The sequence below is a fragment of the Schistocerca gregaria genome, chromosome 2 (assembly GCF_023897955.1).
Source record: "Schistocerca gregaria isolate iqSchGreg1 chromosome 2, iqSchGreg1.2, whole genome shotgun sequence".
NCBI lineage: Eukaryota > Metazoa > Arthropoda > Insecta > Orthoptera > Acrididae > Schistocerca > Schistocerca gregaria.
The window spans coordinates 318,000,973-318,025,403 of record NC_064921.1 but is presented as its reverse complement, the minus strand read 5'-3'; the positions used below and the strand labels follow the sequence as shown (position 1 = coordinate 318,025,403).

Below are 24,431 nucleotides of genomic sequence, written 5' to 3'. Positions count from 1 at the left end.
TCAAGGAATGACTAGCGAAAATCAAAGAGGCTACACGGAGCAATCACATCCAAAAGTTCCACCACAAAATGGCACACCATTTAAAGTCAGTCCAAGAGCTCGCTGTTAACATGGAGGCCAGGGTAAACTCCCGCGCTCGCCTCAGGATTCGAGAAAGGCACGACTTTTTACACAGAGCCTATGTTGACCGGTGACTTCTTCCGCACTCCATATCCGCTCGCCGCCAGATTCAGGCTCGTGAATGCCCACACCGTGCGTCTTCGCAGTACACAAGCGCCGACTGACCACTCGCGATGCTCCATGCACTGTCTTCCCACTTCACTGCCGCTGACAGTCTCCCCTCGAGAGCCGCAGCTGTCCTAAATAAAGGGCGTTAGCCAATCAGGACGCCGCAAAGCGCGTAACTTCGACAGGAAACTATCCTGTCAGAGCAATTCACGGCTCATATACAGATCAACGTTGTTTCATCACCTGTCGGATACGGATTACAAGTTAGCCTGTGCAGATTGTACGATGCATAGGACATCTTTCGCTCAAATATTATTCATGCTCGGGTATTGGTACAGGCCATATAGCCACTGTTTATACGGTTATAGACCCACACCGTTCCCTCAACATAGCAAAGAAATTAATCTATTACAGTTTTCTGTTTCAGATGGGACAAACGAATGGAAATCCTAAGGAAACATGGAGTTGACTGGAGTGATAGACGGATAATTCGAAATTTATATTTGAACCAGAGAGCAAGAGTAAGAATAGGTGTGATGAGTGAAGAAATTGAACTGGGAAGAGGTGTAAGACAATATTGTTGTTTATCACCAACACTGTTCAGTATATATCTGGAGGAAATTATTGGTGTAAGTTTTGGTGGAAGGAGAGGAGTTTGTATAGGGGGTCGGAGAGTGGAGTGTGTAAGATTTGCAGACGACGTGGTTGTGATGGCAGAGTGTGCAAGAGAGATGGAACAAATGTTAGATGATCTAAACACAAAATTAGTAGAATATGGAATGAAGATTAACAAGAAGAAAACGAAAAGCATGGTAACTGGAGGATGGTTGGTTGGTTGGTTGTTTGGGGAAGGAGAACAGACAGCGTAGTCATCGGTCTCATCGGATTAGGGGAGGATGGGGAAGGAAGTCGGCCGTGCCCTTTCAGAGGAACCATCCCGGCATTTGCCTGGAGTGATTTAGGGAAATCACGGAAAACCTAAATCAGGATGGCCGGACGCGGGATTGAACCGTCGTCCTCCCGAATGCAAGTCCAGGAAACTGGAGGAAAGGGGAGAAAATGCAGCATGAAAATAGGGGGAGAGGAAATAGAGCAAGTGAATAATTTCAATTACTTGGGAAGTGTAATAATGGATTATATGTATTAATCAACAGAAATTAGGAAAAGAATTGCAATGGCAAAGAAGGATTAAAGAGGAAACAGAAATTACTTTGTGGGCCACAAAACAACAAAGATATGAGGAAAAGACTCGCCAAATGTTACATCTGGAGCGTTGCTCTATATGATGCGGAGACCTGGACATTGAGGAAGGAAGATGAAAGAAAATTGGAGGCCCTAGGGATGTGGAAATGGAGAAGAATGGAAAAAGTGAAATGGGAAGACCGAGTAAGGAATGAAGAAGTATTAAGAAGAGTTGGAGAGGAAAGAAACATGCTGAAAGTGATCAGAAAGAGAAAACGGAACTGGATTGGACATTGTTTGAGGAGGGACTGTTTATTGAAGGAAGGAATAGAAGGAATGGTGGAGGGAAAAAGGGGAAGAGGAAAAAGAAGACATCAAATGTTGAACAATATCAAAACAGGCGTATATTCACAGATATTCAGAAACGAAAAGACTGGCTACGGACAGACAAAAGTGAAAGAGGCTTAACCCATGAAAAGACCTGCCGTAAGGCAGAATACCATACTGCTACTACAGTTTTGTAGGTGCTATTGTCAGTTCTCCGTAAACGAAGTTACCACGTATTGTTCGACCAGGAGGTTTATGTTCGATCCACGATGTCGTCATTTACCGGCGTCATTAAGACTTCTTTTGCATGTGGGAGTAGTGGCTGACAAACCACCGTCTGACCGATGAAATTTACATTTATTCTACTGTGGGTTTCTACAAATTCTGCCTCTACTGAAAACGCATCGCTGTAGAACAGCTGCCGGCTTTAAGACCCTTCAGCAACGTTTTATCCAAACGCTAACGATGGAGTTGATAGCGTGGGAATTGTACTCTGTGTTGCGGGTTGCGGTGTTTAGGCGTGACACTCGCTGAGCTTGATTTCCCTCGAGTATCATTCATCGCCAGCAGCTAGCGTACCTAACTTACTCTCCTCACAGAATTTATGACCTAGTGCTCTTCGACAGCTCAATTAGTGTTGTGGGAGCACTGCAGAGCTTCACTGGAGGAATTTAAGTGTCCCTTCTTAGAATTACTCATTTTTCGGCACTCCACGAAATCTTTAACTACAAGTGCACATAGTCATCTGAATCTTCAACATTTTTATCACTCATCAGTTTTAGAAATACGACAGTATTATTGTTAAACTATGTATTACCCATATATTTCACTAGGAATATTGTATCTTTATAATATCGCTGCATAAATTTCTTCTGGATGTTTTAGTGCGTTCGACTGTTCTAGTCGCAGTCAGTGGCTTTACTGCAATCCATAGTTTGTGAATGCTAACGTTTATGATCATAGGGGGTCCTACTAATACAACCGTTATAGACACGTGATATTAATGTTACGGGTCCTGTGCGACAAAGACACACATACATACAGTTATTAATATATCTGATGTCTTTATCAACCGGCTGTATTATCATCTTTACTAACGTTATTGCTCGCTGTGAACGTACCTCAGTAATGCCTCAACAGCAAGTTAACGACTCACCTTGAAAATCAAACTCGTAGCGAAGAAAGGATCTAGCGAGAAACGGGGCATTTTCGTTTTGGTCTAATAAACGCTCCACTCACGTCATACGCAGTGACCGTGTATACTAGTGCACTACCGTTTTCATTTCAGTGTATCTTGGACTCCATGTGTGACAATGTTTAATGCATCATTATGCTATCTGATCGTTCTCATCATCTGCTTACTGTCTTTAAATTACGCAGTGACCAATTCATTTTACTGTAACTTAACTGCAGTACTTAAACGTCTGATTAGCTAAAGATACTGTAAAGCTCTCATTTTACATGGACTACATGGAATTATTTTTGTAGTTAGAATCCATAAAGATCTGTGGATTTTTTTTAATAGGACGTCATATTCGCCATTGACCGTAGAAATAAGAGAATAAATAATGCCTACAGTCAGCAACGAATAAGAGATCATTTTAAAATTTCTACATAGATTTGAACCCCGACCGTGCGAAGCTAAAATGTCGATATCATTTTTTCAGAACTGCCTTTGATATGAAGAATGCGAACTCGCACGGTACAAAGCAATTTATATTATCCAGATGGAACTGAGAACAGCTCCTGAGAATAAAACTGTCATTATGCTCCTCTGGTGTTTGTGCTTCACTTACTTTGTACATTTCAGTTGTATGTCGGCAAAATGAACAAGTTATATTCATTTGTAGTTTATCTGCAAAGTCGTCATCCACACGAAGGAAAAAACTGAAATAAGATTAGTCAAGTACTGTTATTCTATCAGTGTGTCATCCTTCGCTGAGTATTCATAATCCGCCTGTACTGAATGGTATGTGTTAACATATCGCGAACCGTCATGTCAGCTTCCAAACCGTCGCCGCTACTTCTCTTTCAAGTAGATACTTAAACTGCGCAACACACCTAAACGGCCTTTTTTGAAGCCCCGTAATTCCCCCCCCCCCCCCCCCCCCATTGCGACACAGAAGTTTGAAATTTGGCTAATATGTTCCTAAAGATTTCCTCTCTAATTAATGTAAATGAAACTTCACAGCCGTATTTTCAAAATATTCATTAGTCCGACTTCTAGTTTCAACGCGGCATTTGCGCATCTTCAGGTCCTACTACAAACCAAGTAAGTACTTCCAGTCAATGGCTCATGTATCGTAGGACTCGTGGAGTCAATACACCGAGCTACACTGGAAGAACTTACATAAGTTCCTCAATGTTGAAAAATCATGGCACCCAGTGGCGTCACCCTAGATCTCGGTGATGCTTCGAACTGCAAGGTGTCGACACATGCAAAAAAAGGCCAGGGCTCAGAAGTTCATGTGAAACGTAGGGTTGTTAATGATGTCACATTGTCACTAAATTTCACCACAATTCTGCCCAACGTCATCGTCCTCCCCCCCCCCCCCCCTCCTCTATTACCCACTTTTCATTCTTTGTTTGACACGTTCTACAATGGAGGTAAGAATCGCGGTGCCCAGGTTTGAAATCATACTGGTTTCTTATAGGAGGCCGAGGAAGTAACACTGCCACTCGGAACCAAGAGACTTGAGGAGATGGCATAAAGTTTTTCACTGAAACCATCCCTTCGTTACGGATGTACTTTTTCAGACATATCGAGCTCGAAAACAGCAGCGCAGTGTGAAACAGGCGGACGTTCTTGATATATATTGGCACTGCTGATGTTTCTGGACAGGTCAACCTTTTTCTAAGACGACATGGGACTGCAGCCCGACTGAACGTGCTCTCATATCTTTGACCACAAGTTTAGCGTTGGCATGTCGCTGGAATCACTAGGGACCATTCAAAACGATCGGAATAAATTTGAACGTGATCTGAAGCAGTAAAGGGTGTTGATGATTTCACCCTTATTCTGTCGCTCTTTCCAGTGCGATATTCAAACGTTCCCCTCACCCCCTCCCGATTCGGCAACACTATTTGTGTTACTGAAGCACCTTTGTTGTGTACTCTGAGACATTTGTCCATCTACCGACCTAATCTCTGGCCAGATAGGCAACCCTTCCGACACCACTCTGACTTGGCATGTGCCAACAGGCGCTATCGTGGAGAGAGTTACTTGATCTCCCTGCGGCTAGGAGACGGTGAATGAGTATCTCCATACGGCGACATTTTCAAAGTGCCCAACAAAGGTGCTCGAGTGGCACCAAGGGTTTTGCAAAACTGGAGTTAGTATTAGAGGGACCCTTTGCCAAATCACATATGCATGCCGAAGTCGCCCTACCAACCTCCCCTTTTGTGCACACTGCACAGGATGACGGCAAAAGGAGGGATGAGAAAGCAGAAACACCCTTTCATAAACACCCTTTCCTGCTCCAGATTAATTCAAAATCGTCGAATTGTTTTGAACGGACCCTAGCGGTTCCACCCTTTATACCAAATCAAATCGGGCAGTCACACTACAGCCCAAAGGATTGAGATCACTTTCAATGAGGTTGCAATACCGCAACATCCATAGAAAAGGTTTTAATCGTCCTGGGAGTGCAGCAGTGGCAAAATGTTTCAAGAACTTCATCCTGCTGTTTACAGCATTGCAAAGTGTCGTTTTCGAGCATACCGTGTGTGGAAATGGTCGCCCCTAGGTAAGGCGTGGTTTCACTGTCGCCCTTTTGTGCCATCTCATGAGACCTTTTGGCGTGGATTCTGAGCGTCGGGGCATCTGGAACATTTTCTCGGCCACCCACAAGAAACCCAATGTGATTTCAACGCTGGGCCTCGCGATTCGGACTTCCATTGTAGAGGAGTCAAACGAAGGTGTGATATTGGGTTACACGAGTATGACGACTTTCCCATCGTCTGAGATACCCACAATGGTGTTGGGCACTATCGTGGAGAAATTTGGTGCCAATGTGACATCATTAATCCACCTTCCGGTTCACATGACCTTCTGAACTCTGACCTTTTATTCGCATGTCTCGACATCGCTCTCTTTGAAGCTTCGGTGAGCCCGAAGGTGATGCCGCAGAGCCCCAAGCTTTCACAACATTATGGGATAAGATTGTACACACAGTATGAGCCAAATTCTGAATAACAACGGGAAAAAGTTACGGAGTTTCAAAAAAGTGATCCTTAAAGTATGTTGTTCAATGTAGTTGTCCTCAAGAGATTAAATGCAGCACGTTGCAGTCATAAATGCTGACTGCTCTGCTGCTGGAAGTGGATTTGAATCAGCATCACCCGAAATGGCCGCAGTGGATAATGATTGGCACTGAAGTACCGTCTCAAAAACAGAAGCAAGGTGTGTTGCCAATTTTGGCGACGTGCAGCTCTCAGTGTTTTTGCGATTCCAACCTTGGAATTCCACTTTTATACATTGGAGTGTGAAGTTCCCATGTGTATCATTACAAACAAACCAGGCTGGCGCACTTCTCGATTGAAATGCATTTCTTATTTTCAGATGTCTGAAGCTAGTTCCAGTCAACTTGGTATGCCGCCTCACAGACATCGTAACATTTAATACGAGAAGAGATGTTACTGCATAGAAAAAAAAAAAGTTAGACGACGAACTCAAGGTATCTTCAGGGAATAACATCCTCGTAACGGCACACTTCTGGGAAAGAACAAACAAGAAATATTGAAATACGCTCGAATATAAACTCTGAGCAAGGGATTTATCATTCAAGATGTACTCAATAAAGCTGGTTGGCGGTGTTCGGTGTCACGGCAGGAGAGCATCCCACACATGACCGACCGCTTCATATCGGAGTGCCATACGCCCAGCCAATCAGTGTTGTTACAGCCCCTTAGAAAAATTTATGAATTACTTTCCTAATAAACCCCCTACTTTATTTGATTTTCAAACAGCTGAGCAGAACTGAACTTACTCAGACATTTCTCTCTTTACTTATTCTGGTCAAAACTAAACTGACACAAAAATCTTCGTTACTCGTACTACTGCAATACAGCGAGCGCCAATACTGCCAGTTAAATAAGAGATTCTGACTACTGAAGGCACTAACTAGTGATAGGCATAGTCAGCAATTGAAAGATTTTCCTAGAGAACAAACAATGCATTTACCTTAATAATATTCAAAAGTCGTCACTATATATATATATATATATATAATCAGTTCATGATATACACTATTACAAATTTACTCTTTCTGATGGACACACGTCCAGATCGTCCGCTCTTAAAAATCTCCGCCATCTCTCTCCCCACATCCACCACTGCTGGCGGCTCACCTCCAACTGCGCAGCGCTACGCGCTGCTCACATCCGACTGCCCAACAGTACAACAGCGAATATTTCAACAATGCCAACCAGCCACAGACTGCACACAGCACAGTCAGTGATTTTCATAGAGAGCGCTACGAGGTGTTACCAACATAAAAACCTAAACAGCCTACTTATAGTGTGTATATTATGGCCTCATGCAGTGCACCTTAGCCATACTTTTTCCGTACGAAAATCGCGGGGTTTGATCTGTAAACGACACAATTGAAGTACAATATTCCTATTTCTGTTCTTCTACTACTTCTTCGCCTCCTCCTCTTCCTCCTCCTCCTCCTCCTCCTCCTCCTCCATCATCACCACCACCACCGCCGCCACCACCACCACCACCACCACCAACAATATTGCAGTCACTACTGGATAAAGGCCTTCCCTAAGCTTCCATACCATTATAATCGTCAAACATTCGCAGCTGTGATTGTCCTGTACATTTCATCTACGCATCTTACATTACGCAATACTACCATTAGATCATATTCTCGTTATTTCTCCTGGAATTACTCAGAGAACGTTATTTATTAACATTCCTGTTCATACGTTCCATCTGTCTTCATTTCACTGTTATGAATGATTTTCAGATCTCCTTTCAGATGTGCTCTGTTAGCCTCTGCGATATGTGGCTGAAGTTTATCTACGCTGTAAGGATATATTTTGAATCAAAATCATCGAAATGCTACCGTTTTTGTGTGTAAACTTACAAGATAGGCATAAATACGTGAAGCATTTGTTGAAAAACGTTGCAGAATCAATATGTTGTATACTTGTCCTGTAGACACAAAGTACTTTGATTTGTTTGTTGTTTACTACACAGAAAACGAGTAAGAGATTACGTCATAGCTATTTCAGTTTCTCGTTGCTCGACTAGCGGAAAACTGTCACGGAAATGTAGAAAACTTTATATTCTGAGAAATTATAATTTATCGTGGAATTCTTATGATAAAATTTAAAGAAGCTTTATTCGGTATGAAATATACGAGTATTCTTAAAATACCACTTCAGTGGAAAGAAAAGAGGCATCCAAGTAGTCATTCCCATTCTAATTGTTCATCGTTAAGAGAAAATGAAAGAAAAGCTTGCTACAATTCGAGTAGAAGGTTTTTGTATGCAGGTATTATACTTAATATAAACTTGTCTCGGGTTATAAGAAAGCTTTAGCATGAATTTGTTTTAGCTGAAGTTTAGTTGAACCCGAAATTACGCATTTCGGTAGATGCGTTTGTGCAGCTCTTTATTCATTGCGCAAACCCTCTTATTGCGTCACGCACGCCATGCGAGAGCTGCAGCTCGAGTTACCGAGAGCACACATCCTGACCCGGCTTTCAACAGCGTCACCCACTGCCGAGTACGTTTCAGCGGAACCGGTGTCTAACACACAACATGGACGAAATCGCCAAAAGGAACACACGAAGATCATTCCAGCTCCTGGACGATTACCAGCGATGCAATAGAGAGTAAATTACATTTGCCAATAAAATTCTTCAGGGCTATTGACCGCATTGTCAATGTATAAAAATGTCCGACGTTTCAGCCGCTGTTGCAAATGGCCTCCCTCGGGGCTTTATGCTGAGCTGACTTTTACTGACAGTGACAGTTGCCGCGGAAGCCAACGCTTACGTGTAGATAACCAGTTTAGAGTGTTAACATCAGCATGAAGTATATCTTCTTCTTGTCTAGATACATTGTCTGTTGTGGATGGCCGCATAAGCAAATTCGTATTTCAGTTACTCGATTAGATATAAAACAAAACTTGAAATATGAAAAAGAATATGAAATAAGAGTTATTGGTCAAGACGGATTGTACTGGGGGTGGGGCGGCAAAGATGGATTTGGAGTGAGAGGGGGACGAAAGAGAGAGAGAGAGAGAGAGAGAGAGAAAGGGGGGTGGGGCGGGGGGGGGGGGGGAGAGGGAAGGGGAGGGCCGGCCATTTTGGCCGAGAGGTTCTAGACGCTTCAGTCCGGAACCGCGCTGCTGCTACGGTTGCAGGTTAGAATCCTGCCTCCGTCATGGATGTGTGTGAAATCCTTAGCTTAGTTTGGTTTAAGTAGTTCTAAGTCTAGGAGAGTGATGATCTCCGATGGTAAGTCCCATAGTGCTCAGAGCCATTTGGAGAGGGTGGGAGGAAGAGGGAAGGAGGGAGAGTTGGAGGTTGGACGTCAGCTGTCAACACGAACACGAACACAGCAAGCAGTATCCTACGAGTATTTTTTGAGAACATTTCTTTTTATTACTTAAAAATAAAAATGAACAATCACAACCACAAGAAACTCCTATTTTATGAGGATACCTGCTTCGGCCTGTTTTAGAAATCTTCAGACCTACAACATGGTGGTAGACGGTGGTGGTTAACGGAGCACGCGCTACGACTCCACGAACGCTAACTGGAGTCGTAGCACCTGCTGCGTTCACCACCAGTCACAAGTAGGACCCTATTATTACTGTATTCGAACGTTAACATGTTTGTTTTTCCTAATCATCCTCATTAACTTACATTTTCCAACACCGAGCAAGCTACCGCTCATTACACTAACTAGAAATCTTATCCAAGTCATCTCCTATGCTCCAACTGTCACTCAGCAGTGACACCTTCCCCTACTCCACAGCTTCATAAGCAAACAACTACCGATTGCTGCTCACTCTCTCCGTCAGATCGTTTATGTACATACAGAACGAGAGCGGTCCTATCACACTCACATATCTGCAGAACGTAAACCGATTGTTCGGACCTTCGTCAGCAGCCTGCAGTGGAACACCGTGTCATCAATTTTAGAAGATCTAGGAATACGGAATCTATAACTGCTTTGCAGACTAAAATTGTGTACCGGACTGAGATTCGAACCTGAGACCTTTGCCTTTCGCAGGCAAGTGCTCTACCAACTGAGCAACGGGTCGTGAGTCGTTCTTGGGTAGCACAGTAGTTACATCTTCTGCGCGCGAGAGGCAAACGTCCCGAACTCGAGTCTCAGTGCATCACACAGTTTTAATCTGTCAGGAAGTTTCATATCAGTGCACACTCCACTGCAGGGTGAAAATTTCATTCTATAATATGGAATCTGTCTCTTTCAAGTAGTTCGTAGCATGTCATGTGAGAAAAAGGAAAACTGAGTTACGCACGACAGCGACGCGTATACAAAAGCAGTGGATTCCACAGGGCTATATTAACGCCATGCAGAATCTCCAAGGTCCTACGACTCTAGCGCCAGAGCGGACAGACATGTTAGTTAGTTCGACCGTGTAGAGTAGCACAGCCATGTCTCTTGCTCTGTCACCGCGCAGTTCTGTTTAAACAAGACAACGTAAGACCGAATGTCACTGCGCATTCCTGATCTACGTCGGCACAGAGGATATTAGACTGTTACTATGGCCATTACGTTCCATAGACCTCTCACCCTAGGGACCATCTGTTGTTGTGTTGCCGAAAATATGCAACACGCCCACCAGCTAGTCACTATGACACGATGATGTACTCGCCTGCGGGGAGTCACGTACCCGTATCCGTCACGCAAGCTCAGTTCGACTCGATCCCGAGCTGATTAGAGCCGTTGTTGCTACGACACAGCTTTATGTACTTAATTTTCCCTGCTGTGTACCCACAAATCACCTACAAATTTAATCGTGTGTTCTTGCAATTGTAATGGCTATATACGAACACAGATACGCCATTACTAAACGGAATACACCTGCAGTACTATTTTATACAAATAGTTTGTTGCACTGTTTAGAGGAGGAGGATAGCAATCTATCAAACCTTCCACACCTGACATGGCAATATGGAACTGGTTTTCGTAACCTTCTTGTCTTGGTCTTTCCAGGTAAATGTTTATATCCAAAGCAATAGGCTTGTGCTGAAAGGTAACGCCACGATGACAAAGAACTTCAAAACGAATCAGCTACTTCTTACTAAGTTCTTCATATTTATGGATAGCATTTTCATCATAATTTCAAAATTTTCGCAGTGTGACCTTTCAACTGTTGGTGCGGCATTGCAAGCTGCTGACAAAAAGTACGCTCGTACTGGGAAATAATTATTTTAAGTGATCGTGTATACCAGGCCTGATAATTTCAATACTTTTGCAGGTAACAACATATGTGTAGATGGAAGTTTTTCCATTAAATATATCTAAAAGTGTCTGGAGTTTTGTTTATTTAGTAGATACTTTCAAAATCTTGCTACAATGAGTCGTGTCTATCAGAAGATTGACGTGTGCTGTCATCTACCATCTGCATGAGGAGACAACGTTTTCTCACAGTATTAGTAATGTAGTGTGAAAGACACTTAGAGAATGGAAACGAACTTTAAATGATATGATATGGATGACGGGGTGATGTCTGGTTGTTGTAATAATAATAATCATAATAATAATAATAATAATAAAACAGGCGTGATTTCTCTGTGCGTGGTGCAGCTGCTTTCTGCTCCATCTACAGAAGCACATTTTGTTGCCACATGTGATCGACAGAAAAACTCCCTCTTTGGTGAAGTTGTTGTACTGAAAATGTTAATGCGCAGATTTTAGTACTTATAAAGTCTGCATTCACAAAGTGTTAATGTATCGGCCATTGTACAGTTAGAAATCTGAAGCGGATTACTTGTTCGTTTTATAAGTTCTCTAGTATTAGTATGTTTGGCAGTGAACAGCGTCAAGACGTCTAAGCCAGATTGCTCTCCCGGCTCTCTTTGGAGTTGCAGAGGCTATCGTTTTGCGCTAGGAAACGCTAGCTCTGCTAGCACGAAATGGGAAACTATTCAGAGAATAATTGTCTCCTGGCTGCTTTGGAGACGACTGGACCCCGTTGATGCAGCGCTGGGTGCTTTCGATAATGGAAACTTTTCAATCTGAAACAAAGCACTATCGCCATTAAATTAAAAAAGGCGCTTAAACTATATCCAATCTGTGTGCGTGTGCGCGCGCTGGGTAGTGGAGGAATGGAGGGGGGGGGGGGGGGGAAGGTGTGTTAACGGTGGAAACCGGAGCTTTATTCTTCACCTGCAATCGATCGTACGTACTGGCAGTATGCTCTCTCCATAAGTGTCACTTGCTGGATAATTATGCGTCCGTTTTTCACATGGAAAACAGCCTTCAGAAGTGGCCTTCAATTACATGTGTATCTGGTTCCGTGTATTCCACCACAGAATATACAGGGTGTATCAAAAAGAATCATCCGATTTGGCACGTCTGTCTTTCTGAAACTAATAAACATATGCAATGAAGTTTGTTTTTTGATGAATGGGAAACTAAAAAAAAAAACCTTTTTCATACCTTTTCAAAGCTGTTCAATGTGACCTCCTTGAGATTCACGGCATATGTCAGTGCAGTATTCAGATTGTTCCCAGACTGCATCGAGCATGTCTTGAATTACAGGTTCCACAGCTGCTGTTATGCGATGTCTCAGTTCATTCATAGTTGTTGGTAACGGAGGCACAAAAACAGAGTCTTTTATAAACCCCGACAAGAAATAATCACAGTCACGCCCGGTGAATTTGTAGTCGAGTAATGTAAGGCTGAATGATTTGGTCCATTGCGACCCATCAGTCGTTCAGTAGTCCTTTGATTTAAAAATTCCCGCACTTCCAGATGCCATTATGCGGTGCCCCAAACTGTTGCTAAATGAAGTCGTTCGCATCAGTCTCCAACTGTGGGAAAAGAAAGTTCTCAAACATATCGAGATATGTGCTTCCTGTAGCATTGTTCTCGGCAAAGAAAAATGGACTGTACACCTTTCTCAGTAAAACTGCGCAAAACACATTAAATTTTGGAGAACCCCTTTCATATTGTACAACTTCATGTAGTTGTTCCTTACCCCATATTCGTTGCCTCGTTTCTAAAAACTAAGCGTCGAAGAAAACTGTCATCTTCCATCTTACCAAAAGCGCAATCACAGGACTCAATTCGTTTTTGTTTCTCACCTTCACAACGTAACACACGCCAGACGGACATCGGGAGCATGTTGAGCTGCCGAGCTGCACGGCGAACGGATTTCTGCGATCTCCTTTTGAAACTATGGCGGATGCGTTCGACGTCTGTGTCAAGACATTTGCGGACGGCCCAGCGATTTGCTTTTACACAAACCACCTTTCTCTTGGAACTGTTCATGCCATCGCCTAATGCTTTGTGATGTAGGATTCACACGATACCTACTACGAAAGACACACTGAACAGTTGTTATTGACCCGCACTGCCCAAAACGTAGAAAACAAAACGGTTTCTTTTGTCACGATACCACTTCTATTAGAACTGAAGTGGGCGCACACTGCTGCTACCTAGCAGGAACCATGTAATACTAGAGAGTCTGCTCATTCGTTATTCACGCACATATCTCTAATAACATAATACTGTAGTTACGAATTTTGTATTGGATCATTCTTTTTGATACACTCTGTGAAATGTTGCATTCACTATGTCATTCATTCAGACTTTGTGCTCGAAAGGCGGCTGTGTGACGTAGTAAATGAATACAATCTAGACGCTGACTGGTAGTCATAACTAAACGCCAAAGAAAACTAACAGTCTGTTGCAGCACACACAGTCCTCTGTGTTTCTGAAGCTGTGACGTATCGTCACGCAGTGTGGTTCCATTCTTAAAGATGGAACTTATCAACGATGGATGAAACTAATCAGTTTAAAACTTGACGTCTAAGAAACTTGTAATTCAAAACTGTGTACTTCTAAATTCCGAACACCGAGTGAGGTGGCGCTGTGGTTAGCACACTGGACTCGTATTCGGGAGGACGACGGTTCAATCCCGTCTCCAGCCATCCTGATTTAGGTTTTCCGTGATTTACCTAAATCGTTTCAGGCAAATGCCGGGATGGTTCCTTTGAAAGGGCACGGCCGATTTCCTTCCCCATCCTTCCCTAACCCGAGGTTGCGCTCCGTTTCTAATGACCTCTTTGTCGACGGGACGTTAAACACTAACCACCACCATCTAAATTCCGATTACACAGTCACCCCTGTGTTCCAATGAAGAATAGCCTTTTCTACCCTACTTTGGAATGCGAACGTTAACTCCGTAAATTAATTTGAATATGTGTGGTGCCAGTTACTCGAAACTAACTCTATCTATAAGCGAAACTGAACACAAAGAATGGCAACTATTATTATGCAGAATGGCTTGCTCTTCAAACAATAACAACACGCTGGGTAATTGCCGTGTATTGGCACTATGTCCTGTTAGAAAATGCATCTGCTGAATTATATGAAACTTTTACAGATGAATGCAGTGTACAGTTTTATCTCACAAAATTAGTATAGCCCCTAAACCTTCTTTCTTACCTGCAATGGTTAACTCATCTCTTCTGTCATGTTTAGTTGTAAGCATGTGAGGTGCCACACTGTGTGATCCTGAAATAAATCACTGTGCTGCTTATCGCCTTATCATTTGCTTCAGGCTCCTTTATCAAAAGTGATTTTTTCTGACGTTAAAATAAAATGCAGCTCTCTCTCCATGCAATAACGCAAGGTGTAAGAGTGCAGTAAAGTAAAGTTACGATTTGGATTCAAACTGTGAGGATAAACTTTAGCGAAGTTTTTGCCAACGGATGAAAAAAAGGTTAAATTGTAATTTTTTTGAGATCTTCTTAATTACACAAAGGTGACAGTTACTAATATGAAACTATGATCTTTCCTTGCACTGTCTTACTCAACGGTTGTGCGGAATTAGTATTTAATTTAGAGGCGACTAGACACTTCAACAAGAACAACAAACAACAGGCTTAGAGTAGACACAGCTTAGCAAATAGCCTCTACTCCCCTAATGTTGGATCAATGCATGTTCCCAACTGGCCATGGTTGATTGGCTAATGGAGATGGGTGCCTTCAATAACTGCTTACACATTACTGATTTATGTAATTTATTAATAATAGTTCACTGAAAAACAAGTCTTAAAACACTTCATAGAAAGGCTGTTTAAATAACTGTTCCTTTGATTATTCGTGTAATAAATTCTCAACCAATAACAGTAACTAACAAGATCACTTCCAAATAAAAACTTACAAAATCGTAATAGTAGAAATGTACCTTACAGACTTCAAAATTAACTTTCATTTAACACGCAGATATAAAAACATATCCAAAACTCACAGTTAGCATATTTGCAAATTCCAGTATTTATAACTCGCAGAATTGACGATTTCAAATCTGTCAAATGAGTAATCCTGATAAAAGAAAATTATGTTCATAAATAAGAAATATAATAACTTTATGACAACGCCCATCCCGCATTGACCACACTTTTACACAATCATAAGTTCCGTCCACACAGTTAAGTAAACTAACCCCACAGAAGTCACTGAAGGTTAATGCAAGTTCCGTATTCCACTGCTTTTTCTTCTCCAGTCTCATGACAATCTTATTGTCGGCGAACATGCTACAGCACAGTGTGTTCAGGTTGGGCCCACGCTGTCTTGTTTATCTGCCGTGGCAAAACACCCACAAACGACATTGGCCACAGCTCGCCGTAAATTGAACCCATACAATTGCAGAGCCAACGTCTTATCGTTCCACAGCAGCGTTGAATTCCCAAGCGTCTCGGTTTCACCATCAGTTGATTCATTACCACAGAGTGCCAAAATTATTAATGCACAATTCGGACCACGCGGACCCCAACAATCTGCCGCTCTGTCTTTCTCGCTCGGTACTCTCCAACCCTCTTCTCCTCGTCGTCACAGGGCCACTCGCCGTCAACTCGGCACCGCAGTATCTCTGGCGAGGCCAATAACGACTTTAACAGTTCCGGCCGAAACACAATCGTGCCGAAAGTCGGCACACGGTATTTAAGATACAAATTTACCCTTTGATTTTCTTAACTAAAAGTAGATCGTGACTAATAGTAACTAAGAGTCTGAACTCATGACTAATCATTCGCCCTGGGTACCAAAAATAGATATCGTTGAACAAAATGGAATTTTTAAGCTGTAATAATTACTCGGCTAATACTTGCAGCAAATAAGGCGTATATTCATGTTAGCTTTTACCAAATTCTCTATTCTCACACCAGGGAGCATCTGCAATAATATTAATTCTCTGTTCAAACGTACGCTATCAAAGTTCTCCATCACCGATGAGGCAACAAACACACACACACACTCGCAGCAGACTTTTATTCTCCGTCGTCTAATCGTACCAAAACCTTCGATAGCCGAAGAGTAGCACATCATTCATGTGTTCAAGCATCCAATGACGCCCATGATGGAAAAGATGTCAAACAAACTGATATTTCTCATGATGTATATAAATCTTTCACAGTATCTGTTTTATACGCCAAAGAAGTTCTAGAAAACCGTCACGCCTTATACAGTTCGTCTTGCTGACTCCTTTTTTAATTGCTGGGAAACTTGGTTCTCAGTCCCTTTTTGTCCACAGCAAGCCGTTACGTTCCTCCACCCGTGTAATGGAGGTAAAAATAAACTTGCACTACAATTCAGTTGAGCGCATTGCGTCGCTGAGCGTCTACGTAACAATGCCGCTTACGTCCACAGTGCTCTCTGACAACATCGCTCGAAGCGACCTTGCGAGTTTGAACAGTCCAAGCACAATGGATTGTCAGCACCGGAAGCCGCAACTATTCGATGGATGTATTCCAGCCCCTGTCTTCCTCTACAGTTTCTACCAGCTACACCTCTCTCTAGTACCTTGAAAGTCACTACCTGAAGTCTGAACAAATGTCCTTTGATCCAGTCCCTTCGTCTCGTCAGTTTTTTTCCACATATTCCTTTCCTCTCAGACTCTGCGCAGAACCGCATCATTCTTACCTTTTTCACTGCCACACAATGCTGTGTTCAAAACGCACATTCTCAGAAATGTCTTTCTCAAATTAAGGCCTACGTGCGATACTAGTATACTTCTCTTGAATAGGCGCCCCTTTTTTTTGCCAGTGCTAGACTGCTTTTGCAGTCCTCCTCGCTCCGTACATCATTGGTAATTTTGCTCCCTCAAAAGTAGATTGTGACCATCAATCCTGATATTCTCATTTCTTTCGACTTCCTTCGATTTCTACTCAATCCATATTCTGTACTCATTAGACTGCTCATTCCATCCAGCAGATGATTTAATTCTTCTTCACTTTCACTGACGATAGCAATGTCATCAGCGAATCGAATCATTGATACCCTGTTTAATTACACTCCTGAAAGTTTCTTCGGTGTACTGATTGAACAATATGGGCGAACTGACCACAAAGTAATATTATTGAAATCTCCCCTTGTCTCCTGGCCTTTTCCACGTATTCCACCTCATATGGTCATCCTTGAACAGAGTGTTCGCTACTACCAGCTGAAATTCATTACAGAACTTTCAGCATTCCACCCACCCACCACCCCCACCCCATCCCACTCGCATTTCTAGTACCAAAACATATTCTATTGCGAGAAACAAAACAGTGAATATCTGCCTTCCAGTTGTCGCCTGCAGTAGTTGATGGCAGCTATCTACAGCCTGTGTTCAGCAGCAAAGTGAGCCAGTGTGGTTTTGGTCAGTGTCCCGTGCGAACATTACTCATTTCTCATCATTACCGAGATTAATTGGTGGGTTGCACTGTACCGGGAAAGGATCATCCAACCACTTTTTCGGACCTCTAGTCAACATTTTAGAGACGAGTTCGTGTTTTCAGACCACAATTTACGAGGACAATGCATCCACCTCGTGAACACCTTCCTCCAGGAGGCGGCACGTAATTGATTGCAGTAATCTACAGTACCGCATTTCGCATGTTTGGAACTGTTGAAACTTTACACTGGGTTGACGCAGGAGCCCTTTTCTCACGCCTTATGACGTCGGGAGTGGGACAGACTTCAGTAGTAACGGTTATACATAATCAGGAATAGCACGACAAGGTTTATCCAAGCCTGCTAAAATTAACAGGATGGCAGAACACGTTATGAAATGTTACTCAGCAGCAGGTTTTCATTTCGTGGACGAACAAAGATGTGCCCTTCCGGATGGACTGCCCCTAATTTAATAATTAGTTTCGTTGTATTTGAGGGTAGTTTTAACCCTGCTACAGTGGTAACACGGGTCCCGGTCAGATCACCGAAGTTAAGCGCTATTGGGCTTGGCTAGCACTTGGATGGGTCACCGGCCGGCTCTGCCGGTTGCTGTTGGCAAGCGGGGTGCACTCCGTCATTGTGAGGCCAATTCAGAAGCTATTTGTTGAGAAGTAGCGGCATTGGTCACGAAAACTAACAATGGCCTGGAGTGCGATGTGCTGACCACATGCCACTCTGTATCTGCATCCTTCGACGCCTAAGAACTTAATATGACACGGCGGCTGGGCGGTACCGTTGAGCCTTCAATGCCTGTTCGGACGGTCTTTGTTTTTTATTTCACAGCAAAATTCGTTCTTTTAGTTTACGTGCTGGACCGAAACTTTAAATCGGTACCTTTGCCTTTCACGGACAAGTAAGTGCTCTATCGGCTTAGCGACGCAAGCACGACTCACGACCCGTCCTCACAGCTTCTATTCTGCCAGTATCTCGCCTCCTACCTTCCACGGTAAAGCACTTGTCCGCGAATGGCAACGGTACCGAGTTTGAGTCTCGCTCCGGTACACAGTTTTAATCTATCATAAAGTTTCACATCAGTGAACACTCCGCTGCAGAGTGAAAATTTTATTCTGGATACGTGGTTAATGGTTTTGATTGCTTACTTCACTTTTATCTAAGCCCTCACATGTTAGCAAATCTCGATCTCTAGTAAATGGGTTTCCATCTCAGGGTAACAATGGACCACTCAGTGAGACCAATAACATGAACATTTTCTCCGCATGATCGTACAGCTTTGTACACAGCGTTGACTCGACGCTGTGTTACAGCAACGAACGTGGGAAAGAACATTATTTGGATCGTGAAACAAGGGGCATTTGAAAAGTCCATGCAAAGTCCGAGAGATGGCACCACTGGCGCGTGTAGAGGTCATATTTAGTTAGTAGCATCTTTGTAAAGAACGCATAACCAGTTTGTCTTTGGCAATCATGTGAATCAAGGAAGTCGAGTGACTGTCAAAAAATGGACGAAAAAGAATTTCGTGTTGTGAATAAACATTACTTTATGAAAGGCAAAACGCCTCAAGAGACTAAAGAGATGCTTGATAAACATTATGGTGACTCTGCACCTTCGATTAGAACAGTTTAGAAGTTGTTTCAAAATTTTCGGGGTGGCCATATGGGCATAAGTGAAGCGGAACGTTCTGGACGCCCTGTGGAGGTTACCACTCCAGAAATCATTGATAAAATCCATGATATGGTGATAGATGATAGAATAGTTAAGGTTCCTGAGATTCCTAGTGCTGTGGGCATCTCGAATGAACGGGTACATAATATTTTGCATAAACATTTGGACATGAGAAAGCTACCTAAAAGATGTGTTCCGCGATTGCCCACGCTTGACCAAAAACTGAATCACGTAAAGTGTGGCAAGGATGGTTTGCAGCTGTTGAGGAAGAATCTGCAGGACTTACAGAATCGTTTCGTCACTGTGGATGAAGCATGGATACATTACTTTACTCCTGAAACGAAACAACAATCTAAACAATGAGTTGCCAATGGAGAATCTGCACCAAAAAAGGCGAAGACGATTCCTTCAGCCGGAAAAGTCATGGCGACTGTCTTTTGGGATTCACAAGGGATAATCCTCATCGACTATCTGGAAAAGGGTAAAACTATTACAGGTGAATATTATTCATCATTATTGGACAGTTTGAAAACCACGCTGCAAGAAAAACGCCGGCAATTGGACCGCAAAAAAGTCATTTTCCACCACGACAATGCACCAACACACACCTCAGCAATTGTGGTCGCAAAATTAATAGAAATAGGATTCCAATTCGATTCACATCCCCTCTATTCTCCAGACTTGGCTCCTTTGGACTGCTATTTGTTCCCCAATTTGAAGAGATGGCTGGCGGGACAAATATTTTATTCAAACGAGGAGGTGATTGCAGCAACTAATAGCTGTTTTGTAAACTTGAACAATTCCTTTTATTTGGAAGGGATCAACAAATCAGAACAGCGTTGGACGAAGTGTATGAATCTAAAAGGAGACTATGTCGAAAAATAAAATAGGTTTACGCCAAACATGTAAGTAGTTTTTATTTTTGCACGGCCTTTTCAAACGCCCCTCATAGAGACGTCGGTATTGAAACACGTTTTCAAAATTTTCCGTTTCCCGAAGCAATCGCATATAATTTCCACAATAAGTAACTGGTTTCCGCAGCCACCGGCCATGTTCAGTTCATAAAAAGGCAGGAGCATTTAAATGAAAACCAGTTGGAGAAAATCACATTGATAGCCAATGTGGTTTTCTCACAGTGCTTGGTAGTGAAATGGTGCTGCCTTCGTATAATCTTAACGTTAACGGTCATGGCAGGAACCAGTAAATTCTTGTTCAAATGATATGTGACTGAACCGAAAAAAGATAAATTTAAAAACAAATGTGGACCTATCAGCGACGATGGTTCGGCGTCGTTTCGTGTGGACAGTACTAATGCAGTAGTCTCCCTCCGTGTGTACCAAGAGGCGCTATGGGCTTTAACATGATGTTGAAATATTTTATATATTCAAAGAAAGCCACCATTTACAACAGGCTGCTAGGATAATATAAGTACTTAATTTAGCACTAGTTACCAGTTTCGAGTTAAAGCTCACTGTGGACATGGACACGTTATCCTCGGACGTGATACGAAATGCACGAATGTACAGTGAGGTGACAAAAGTCATGGGACACCTTCAAATGTCGTGTCGGACTTCCTCATGCCTGGAGTAGTGCAGCAACTCGACATGGCATGGACTCGTCGTTGGAAGTCCCCTGCATTGGTGAAAGTGTTTCCGGTGCAAGATTTTGTGCACGAACTGACCTCTCGATTATTTCCCATGAATGATCGATAGTATTCGTGTCAGACGATCTGGGTGGCCGAATCATTCGGTCGATTTGTCCAGAATGTTCTTCAAACCAATCGCAAACAGCTGTGGCCTTGTGACATGGCGCATTGTCATCCATTAAAAATCCATCGTTGTTTGGGAACATGAGGTCCGTGAATGGCTGCAGATCGTCTCCAAGTAGCGGAACATAACCATTTCCAGTCAATAATCGGTCCAGTTGGACCAAAGCAACTAGTCCGTTCCACGCAAACACAGTCCACACCATTATGCAGCCACCACCCGCATGCCCAATTCCTTGTTGACAACTTAGGTTCCTCGCTTCGTGGGCACTGCGCCACACTCGAACCCTACTATCAGCTCTTATCAACTGAAATCTGGCTGCATCTGACCAGACAACAGGTTTCCTGTCGTTTAGGGTCCAAACGATATGGTCACGAGCACAGGATAGGCGCTGCAGGCCATGTCGTGCTCTTAGCAAAGGGAACCGCATCGGCTGGCTGCTGCCATAGCTCGTTAACCCTAGCATTACCAGCGTATTTTTTGTTACATGTAATACCAACGGGGGGGGCCTTAAAGGCCCATAATGAATACCACAATTTATTTTATCATAAATCAAGATTATTTACTTCTGATACCTCTAATAACAATTCAAAATGCTTAGACATTGTTTTTGTATACTGGATAATAAAAGATGTTATTATAATAGGAATAAAATGAACAAATCACGAGATTCAGTTTATATATATTTTTGGAGTAATGTTTCAAAATAGTGTTTTCTTATAAAAACGACTTTTTTAATTCGATACACTACATGAAGTAAACAAAATTTACTATCTCATTCTGCAACGCATTTTTCACACAACACTGTCTTCCTGCAGTGTTTCCCACAGACGTGTTTGTGGCACTGAGAGCAGGTAACAGTTGACTTTCCCAGCTTGTTGTACTTGATCTTTTTAGATGCAGCTTCTTGGCAGAATAGGTGGCACCGTCCACGTGTTCCTGGTTCTGCTGTTGAGGATGATGGTTCTACAGAGCAGCTGAGCTTCCGTTGTGTGATGCTTTCCATTGCCATTATTACTGGCTTCTGAAGTCCATACAAATTTTGTGCCCGTTTATCTACTTGAGATCTTATTAGTTCGAGACCTAAGTTAGTGATAAAAACCCTTCTGCGGTTTAGCAAATTCTTTTTCCAATTCGGAAAGTTGAGGAGGAGGAGTGAATATGCATTTATTGCTGCTATGTCAATGAGTGTGTAGAAGAGGGACAAAGGCCATCTTGTTCCTCTCTTTGTGCTGTAGTGTCTTGCCATCTGGTCTATGGTGTCCACGCCTCCCTTTGTAGAATTATAAAAAAGATTTATGTTAGTCTTTTTTGAGTCTTCATTCAACACCCCTTCTGAGTGATAAGTTGAAAGCATCAACAGCAGTCGCTTTGGCTTCTCGCGGACTAGCGTTAATGCAAGAGTAACTGGTGGCCTCTGTGTCTGAGGGTCAGTATAAGCAAAGATGGAAGAGTGTAAACTGCGGCCAGTTGTAGTCTTCAGCTCTTCAGGTATGTGTCGTCTGTTAGACTTTAGGGTGCCAACAAGTGTGAGGTGAAAATCATTCCATAGAGTCTCAGCAAGCTCCACTGAAGTATAGTACCGATCTGTGGTAACATTACGGCCTGATTTTTCAATAGGTTTTATTAGTCTCTTTACAATTTCCATCGGTCCATTTGAATGCTGTGTATTTCCTGACTTGCCTGTATAGATGTCCATGCTGATCACATATCTAGTCTCAGATTCAGACAGCATTCGAATTAGAATGCCGTATTTTCCAGGTTTTTCTTTTAGAAACACCTTGAATGGACAGCGACCAGGGAACAAAGACAACATCTCACCCACTGTTGTATGTAGACCAGGAATGAAATACAATGGAAGTGAAGAATTGAAGCTTTCAAAAATTTCCCTCATTGGAGCAAACTTGTCAGTCTGGCTACGAATTTCTCTTGTGTTCTTATCATCAAACCTCAATATTTTAGTCAATTCGAAAAATCGGGTCCGACTCATTGATCCATAGTACACTTGTCGGCCCTGAAGCAAAGACCATAAATCTTGGACAGGTATCTTATTGTCATGATTTGAACCCATGATTAGCAAGAGTCCTATATAACAAAATAACTCATCTTCATCTGTGTGCTGAATACCTAGTCGAGAAGCCTCTTCATTTGAGTGTAGATTTATTAGATTCATAATTTGAGGTGTAAAAAAGAGCTCTATAGCCTCTTTCGGAGAGGCAATTCTTCCTTGTTGCCTAGCCCCATTCTTTCTCGCACTATATTTTGTACAGAACGCCGATATTGTCGAGATGGCTTAGTAATATACTCTCGTCCACTTTTTGCAATGAATTTATCACATTCCGTATCATTATCATCCGGTGGATTGGCTTCAACCTCATCTTCATTCTCAGACGATGAATCAGTTCTAATTTCTTCCATATCACCATCCACTTCACTTTCCTCTAAATCTGATTCGTTCAAAACTACTTCTAGCACTCTTTCAATGGAACTATCACGTAAACGTTGTCTACTCATGTTGCTGGTTCAACAGCAGCAGAAACACTGAAAATAACAATGGTCCGCTTCATAATAATATGTCTGAAGGCAACAATGCCAAAAATCGTTTCATGGTAAGAAACGAAAGACTCAACCTCGTAAATCTTTCCTTGCTATTACCAACGGGTGGGCTTCTAAGGCCCACAGAGAAATAAATCAAGTAAATGAATGTTAATTACATTTTTATTTCGAAATTCTGTAATGACTCAATAGTACATTCAATAACGAACAATTACCTTTGCTTTCAAGTTCATATATCAAAGGGTGTGGATACAACATAGAAAAACAGAGTCAGTGGGCCTACGAGGCCCCCCCGTTGATAATGCTGGGGTTAATGCCAAATTTCGCTGCACAGTCCGAAGGTGTACATTCGTCGCACATTCCACATTGATTTCTGTGGTTATTTCACGCTGTGTTGCTTATATTTTAGCAGTGAGAACTAAAATCGAGCTCCTTTACTCTCGGTTGGTAAGTGAAGGCCGTCGGCCACTACGTTGTCCGTGGTGAGAGGTGGTGCTAAAATTTGGAGTATTGAATTCCCAAACGATTTTCGAAATGGAATGTCCCATGCTTCTAGCTCCATCTACCATTCTGCCTTCAAAGTCTGTTAATTCCCGTCGTGTGAAACACATGAGTACAAACGACCGCTCCGCCATTGCACTGACCTTTTATATCTTGTGTTCGCGATACTACCGCCTTGGTTACAGGTGCATACCGTTACCCCATAATGCATCCTTGGAATTAATTGCCAGAAACTATCCACGAACAAATGTTTGCAGTCCAGTTACTCGTACTTCCTTAAAACAAAATATTGCGTACACATTTTTAACA

General features: G+C 42.5%; 1 protein-coding gene and 1 long non-coding RNA gene across 17 annotated transcripts in view; one reads left to right on the top strand and one right to left on the bottom strand.

Moving 5' to 3' along the window:
- The window catches only part of LOC126336946 (sodium bicarbonate cotransporter 3), a 1,595,930-nt gene that overhangs the window by 949,930 nt on the left and 621,569 nt on the right, over positions 1-24,431 (top strand). The gene's annotated exons all lie outside the window — the stretch shown is intronic.
- LOC126336952 (uncharacterized) overlaps positions 1-24,431 on the bottom strand; it is a 367,007-nt gene that overhangs the window by 1,015 nt on the left and 341,561 nt on the right. The window lies entirely within an intron of this gene.